The sequence below is a fragment of the Neophocaena asiaeorientalis genome, unplaced genomic scaffold (assembly GCF_003031525.2).
Source record: "Neophocaena asiaeorientalis asiaeorientalis breed wild unplaced genomic scaffold, Neophocaena_asiaeorientalis_V1.1 scaffold1, whole genome shotgun sequence".
Lineage (NCBI taxonomy): Eukaryota > Metazoa > Chordata > Mammalia > Artiodactyla > Phocoenidae > Neophocaena > Neophocaena asiaeorientalis.
This window is the reverse complement of record NW_020171981.1, coordinates 5682362-5689348: the sequence shown is the minus strand read 5'-3', so window position 1 is coordinate 5689348 and position 6987 is coordinate 5682362. Positions and strand designations below refer to the sequence as shown.

Below are 6987 nucleotides of genomic sequence, written 5' to 3'. Positions count from 1 at the left end.
GGAAGAGAAAGCGTGCGGGTCACCTTCCCCTGGACCCGCCGCCCTCCGCCTCCCACCCTCTTAAAATGGCCCTCGTTTCCTTCTGGATCCGACGTCCCCGGCCCGCAGCCCAAGGCAGGTCTCCCTTCCCAACCACCAGGGGCTTGGGTCTGGGGGCGCAAGAGCGTGTTGATTTCCTAGAGGGGGAGCCAACGGCGCTGCGCGGCGACGCCAGACGCGGCCGTCCCCCGAGCCGTGTTGGCGCGTGGGTCACGTGCTGCCCCCGTACCCCCGCGGGTTGCCGGCCAGAGGCCAGGGAAGCCCGCGCGAAGCGCCCCCAGCCATGCCGGCTGGAGCAGAGAGCCCGCGGGGGAGAGGAGGCAGCTGGGACAAAGCGTGGCGCGGCTGTGACCGCTGCGGCCCGAGTACTGGCTGAAGACAGACGTCAGCTTCAGAAGGGACTCCATTAACAAATGGAGGGGACCCCCACGTCCCAAGCGTCAGCCTCCCGTCCCTCCCCCAGACTTCTGCCTTGACCTGCAGTGCACCCTAAGGTGGCCTCAGGCGTTGGAACCTGTCCACCACCCCCACCTCCGCGCCCCAGGCACACTTCTTGAGGCTGAGGAGTGAATGAAAAGTAAACCTCTCTCTCTCCAGACCCTCCCTGTGGTCCCCTGAAGCCCAAGTGTGGTTGCAGGATGGAGAGAAGGTGACTGCCCATCTCTGGACCTAGCTAGGAAAAGAGGCACTGGACAGCAGGTCTGTAGTGTCTCGGTGTAGCCGTGGCCCTTCTTCCAGAGGAGAAGGGGGAGAGCAATTCGGGAAAGACCTTAGCAGGGTGGCCTCCCCTCTCCTGACCCAGAGGCAGTGATACACACTGGGCCAGGAAGAAGGGGTGGCTGAGGGCGGGGCTTGGCCTGAGAAGATCTTCGCCTTTATCTGGGAATTTTGGCTCAACCGAGGTTGTGAGAAGGAGACAACGCCGCTCCTCTTCATAAGCCTGAGAGTGACCTCGATCCCTCTGAAACCCTGGCTCCTGGGGAGGGTCCCCACACTTCAGTTGTGTGGGGATGGGCTTGCAAGGGCCTGCCTTCCTCATAGACTAGCTCACAGACTCTGATAGCCCAGCCCAGGGAATGTGGGGCGCTAGGGAGTATCCCAGGTCTGGGTACCAAGCCCTGCTTGGCAGACTCTGCTACTAGCTTGCTGGGTAGTCATTTCTCCTCTCTGGGCCTGTGAAGTGAGGAGTGGATACTGAGCTTGCAGGCCCTTGCACTTTCTTTGCTAGTTTGAGGATCCTGGAGGGGGAAGGGTGGAATGAGTCCCTCCCGGAACTTTGCTCCAGACTCAGCTTTCCACACACTGGGCTTTCCTGACTTCCCAGACATAGATGTCGTGGAATCACAGCCACCAGTTTCAAGATATCTCCCCCATGCCACCAGGCTCTTCATGCCAGGCTCTTCAAGGACGTTATCTCTGCCCTCACAATCAACCTGCAAGGAACAGGCATGCCTTGGAATGTGTCTCTGTTTTTATGGATAAAGAAATTGAGACCCAAAGCGGTTCAGCTACTTGTCCAGGGTCAAGGTGGGCTCAGTGAACACAAGCCAAGGCTCTGTCTATACTCAGTTTGTGGCTTTGGGCAAGTCACGGGGCCTTTCCAGCCTCAGTCATCTTTAAAATGGGAATAATACTAGCCTCACACAGAGGGCTGGTGTAATCACTGAGTACAATAGCACAGAACTGGTACTCAGCCAGTTTTCAGTGATGGTTAGTTTCTTTTTCCATCCTCTTCTTCCTCCTGTGTCTACACTCTGAGACCTTCCTCTGCGTTAGGTATTGCAAACCTTTTTAAAATTTTTTTTAGGAGGAAGAATTACTTTTCATCTCTGCAAAGCCTTGAGAGCTGTGGTATGCACTGGTTTCAAGGAAGGTGAGGAGGGCTGGGGGAAAGAAAAATGGAAATGCCTAATGTGAGAGTTCCTGAGTCCGGGTAGCAGATCATGGTGACCAGAATTCTTGGGTCACTTTGAGGGAGTGGGTAGCTGGGCACATTGGCCATCCATGCCCTCCAACTTTCCTCCCTCATCCGTCAACCAACTCAGTTCCTCATAGCTCCCCAAGGGGCTTCCTGCCTGATCCCAGCATATCTGCTTGTGCTACATGTGACCTGCATGATTTATGGCCCCTGTGATTTTGCTTATGCCTTTGGCTACCCTGAGAAAGCCCTTAGGCCTTCCCCTTTGCCAATTTCCTCCCCTTCCTGTGCTTCAAAACCGGTCTCATACTGTAAACATAATTTATTGATTTTTTTAAAAAACTTCTTAGCATCAACCTATGAAAAAGTCCAGAAGACTTAACTGAAGTTAGGGAACAGAATGTAAATGCTACAAAACTTGGAAGTCACACTTGACAGTAGTGTTGAGAGGGAAGGGACAGGAGATGAGAGTGGAGGCAGATACTCTAACCTTACAAACTGAGGTGTCAAGAGATCCTGTTTATTGATGATGGAGCATGAAATAAAGGAATGTGTCATTTAAAGTTACAAAGCAACCAGTGTACGTACAAAAATAACGATAAAACTATATTAGAAGGACATGAGGAGGAAAGATGGGAGTGCGAATCCTTACCTTTTAAACAGAAAATCAAGAAATGTCTGAATAAGTATATTGTTTAGAGGTAAATAACAGAAAATAAAACAGAAACAGTTAAAGTAATTCAGATGGTTCCCTTTGGACTTTTCTTTTCTTCTGGCATTTCTATAACTTTATTGAACAAGCACAGTTAGTTCTCATCCACATTAACTGTCTGTAGATTTTTGAAAGTGGGAACAGGTACATAGGTAACCAACATATAGGGCTTGTTTGGTGAATCTTCAACTTCATTATGTTTTCTGGACAACCACACACAGAGATGGTATGGGGCCTTCCTTATTCCTTTGGCGCAGACAGCTTTGTTGAGCCTAGTGTCAGTGCGTACATCTGGAGTCCCCATCTCCTTCATGGCAAATGTCCGGATTTCTGAGTGCCTGAGGGGCACGCTTCTTGAAACCCGCTCCATGGATGTGCTTGTGAATGTTGAAAGTGTATTCTCTGGTCACCACCTCGTTGATGGCTGACCAGCCCTTCTTCTTCTCGCTGCACTTTGCAGGAGCCATCCTGCCGGGCTGGGGTTGGAAAGGATTCCCTTTGGACTTGAATAGACATTTCTCCAAAGAAGATGTATGAATGGCCCACAGACACATGAAAAGGTGCTCAACGTCACTGGTCATTAGGGAAATACAAATCAAAACCACAATAAGTTACTACCTCACATGCTTTAGCATGGCTACTATCAAAAAAACAGAGAACAGTAAGTGTTGGTGAAGATGTGGGGAAATTGGAACACTTGTGCATTGCTGGGGGGAATGTAAAATGGTGCAGCGGCTGTGGAAAACAGTATGGCAGTTCTTAAAAAAATTAAGAACAATTACCACATGATCCAACAATTCCACTTCTGGGTATGCACCCAAAAGAATTGAAAGTAGGGACTTGAGCAGACATTTGTACATCAGTGTTCATTGAAGCATTATTCACGATAGCCAAAGGCAGAAACAACCCAAATGTCCGTGGATGGATGGATGGATGGATGGATGAACAAGATGTGATGTATACAACAGAATATTATTCAGCCTTATAAAGGAAGGAAATTCTGACTTATGCTACAAGGGTCAACCTTGTAGCAACATTTAAGGTATGCTAAGTATGATGAGGACAAATACTATATGATTTCACTTATATGAGGAGTCTACGGTAGTCAAATTCATAGAGACAGGAAGTAGAATGATGGTTGCCAGGGGCTGCAGGGAGGGGGAATAGGGACTTCTTGTTGTAGGATACAGGATTTTAGTTTGGGAAGATGGAAAAGTTCTGGAGATGGGTGGTGGTGATGGTTACAAACAATGTGAATGTACTACTACTTTTTGTTAAAAAGCCTTTTTCTTGTTTTATTTTCCTAAGACGGTGTACATGTTTTCTCTTAATAAATTTTTTTATTAACAGCCCAAGGGAGGCATCCTGACTAGTGGCATTGATCATTTACAGAGACTAGCATGTTTCATGAGGTTTTCAATGGGTGCCAAGGGGTTACATAGGCCTGCAATCGGCCTCGGAGTCAGGTCTGGGAAGAATCCAGCTCTGCTGCCTTTCCTCTCAATGACCCTGAGCAACGTTCTTTTCTCTGGTGTAATTTTTCAAAGCTCTCTGTTGTAAATGACTGTTTCCAAGTAGTATATGAAAAATGTCTCTTTCAAAGAAATTTCTTCTCTGTAAGTCTGAGAAGGGAGCTGTCTAATAAGAGATGCAGTAGTCATGAAGGAAAGGTGGGAAAAAAGACACTGCTGGCAGCCACATAAAGAAGAAAAAGGAGGATGAGGGAGGGACTTTTACATAAAGAAGAAAAAGGAGGATGAGGGAGGGACTTTTAATTTTGAAAGAAGAGATGACAGTGACTTGATACATGATGCCTATACTCTACCAATCAGATCCAGTAGCCAGTATCAAAAAACAAAACAAAACAAACAAAAAAACAGGGCTGATAAAAATTGTTCTAAAAACGATGTTTCTGATTTTCTAGCTGAAAGTGAAAATAAGGAACTCGTTCTGAACTGCTGTGTAAAGTAAAATTATTTGATCACAACTGATGATGGCAGACACAGACAGTCATGATCTTAAACAATCAGTATTTTCTTGCTGACAACTCAAAATTGAAAAAACTAAAGAAACTGCAATCCCAGCAGCTGCCAAAAATTGTGAAAGCCTTGCTTTCATAAAGAGTGTGGTACAAAAATCTTTCTTTAGACGATGTAATTTTAAACTTTTCTTGGGTCAAAGTCAAGAGCTGAAGTCATCTGTCAAGACTTGAATAAGACCCAGTGTTATCAGACCAAATCTAATTTATCTTCCTTTACTCAATCATTGGTTCAACAGACATTCCCTGAGTGCCCACTAGGTACCAGGCAAAAGGCTGGGCTCTCAGGCTGCAGATATGAATAAGACAGGTGGGGCTTCCCTGGTGGTGCAGTGGTTAAGAATCCGCCTGCCAATGCAGGGAACACGGGTTCGAGCCCTGGTCTGGGAAGATCCCACATGCCGCGGAGCAACTAAGCCCGTGCGCCACAACTACTGAGCCTGTGCTCTAGAGCCGCGAGCCACAACTACTGAAGCCCGCGTGCCTAGAGCCTGTGCTCTGCAACAAGAGAAGCCACCACAAGGAGAGGCCTGCGCCCCGCAACAAAGAGTAGCCCCCGGGGCTTCCCTGGTGGCGCAGTGGTTGGGAGTCCGCCTGCCGATGCAGGGGACACGGGTTTGTGCCCCGGTCCGGGAGGATCCCACATGCCGCGGAGCGGCTGGGCCCGTGAGCCATGGCCGCCGAGCAACGGGAGAGGCCGTAGCAGTGAGAGGCCCGCGTACCGCAAAAAGAGTAGCCCCCGTTCACTGCAACTAGAAAGCCCACGTGCAGCAGCGAAGACCCAATGCAGCCAAAAATTAAATAAGTGAATAAATAAATAAATTTAAAAAAAATAAGACAGGTGTCTGCTCTCAGGGAGCTCACTGTCTAGTAGAGAACACCAACCCTGAGACTGATGGTGGCATGTGGTGTGGCCAGTGCCATGGGAGACAGGGGACAGGCACCTACCCCAGGTGTGTCACCGAAGGTCTCTTAGAGGTCTGAGCTGAGTGAGTAGTGTATTAGTTTCCTAACACTGCTGGAATAAATTACACAAGTTTAATGGTTTAAAACAACAGAAATTTATTCTCTTACAGCTCTGGAGGCCAGAAGTCTGAACTGAGTCTTGTGGGACTAAAATCAAGGTGTTTGCAGGGCTGGTGCTTTCCAGAGGCTCTGGAGAGAATTGTTCCTTGTTGCTTCCAGCTTCTGGTGGCTCCAGGCACCACACGCATCTCTGCCTCCTTGGTCACATTGCCTCCTCCTCTTCTATGTCCAACCTCCCTCTGCCTTTCTTATAAGGACACTTGTGACTACATTTAGGGCCCACATGGTTAATCCTAAAAAACCTCTCCATAGCAAGATCTTTAATTTGGTTACAGCTGAAAAGTCCCTTTTGCCATATGAGGTAACATATTCACAGGTTCCAGGGATTAGGACATGGCTAACTCTGGGAGCCATTATGCAGCCCACCCCAGATAGGATTGGGAGGCGAAACTGTGGACGGCCAATGGGATGTTTATAGGGGGAGAGTATATAAATGGGAGTGTGGAGAAAGTATATGTGAAGGCAGGGAGCACATACATTCTGGAAGTTACTAGTATTGTTATGGGAGTGCTTTTTTGGGAGTAGTGGGAGGCAAGGCGGGGCCTTAAGAGAGAGGCAGGCAAAGTGTATAATGATTACGGATTTTATTTCCAGCATGTCCTTAGCTGGCAGGTGGTATGTGGTAGGTACTCAATATATTTTGGGAGATTTGAGTCAAATGAATGACTCAAACAAGTTATATTCTTAGAATGCCTACTATATATTTGTTGGAGGTATAAATAGAAAAAGAATCCCCATTTGGTGGTATTCAAACCCTATGACCAATAAGTGAGGCCTTTCAAGGCCTAGGCAGTATGTCAGGATGCTTCCAGATGCTCGTACCATGACCTAAGCTAATCCATCTTGCCACTCTGCCACTTTCAGCGTACAGACAATGTCTTCTTCCCTGATGGTCTCACCATGGCAGTTCCAGGCATCACACACAGACAGAATCAGCAGAGAAGCATAGCAGCCTTTGATTAGCAAGGAAAGCCTTTCTCTTGAGCTCCCCAGCAAACGCCCTGGGGTTCAATCATTGTTATCCCTGCCAACAATTCGAATGCAACCAGGGCATGAGGTAGCCATAGGGCATCAGTGGAAAGAGCTCACTTTTGGTCAGGGTGATCAGAAAAGTATTTCTGAAGAAGGTGGCATCTAGACTGTGCCTTGAAGGATGAAAAGGATGGTGACAGTGGAGAGGGAGGAAAGGGCATT

The 6987-nt window shown here is 47.9% G+C and overlaps 1 pseudogene; it reads right to left on the bottom strand.

Moving 5' to 3' along the window:
* Window positions 1-2763: 2763 nt before the first annotated feature.
* Window positions 2764-3136, bottom strand: LOC112400041 (60S ribosomal protein L31 pseudogene; annotated as a pseudogene).
* Window positions 3137-6987: the final 3851 nt, after the last annotated feature.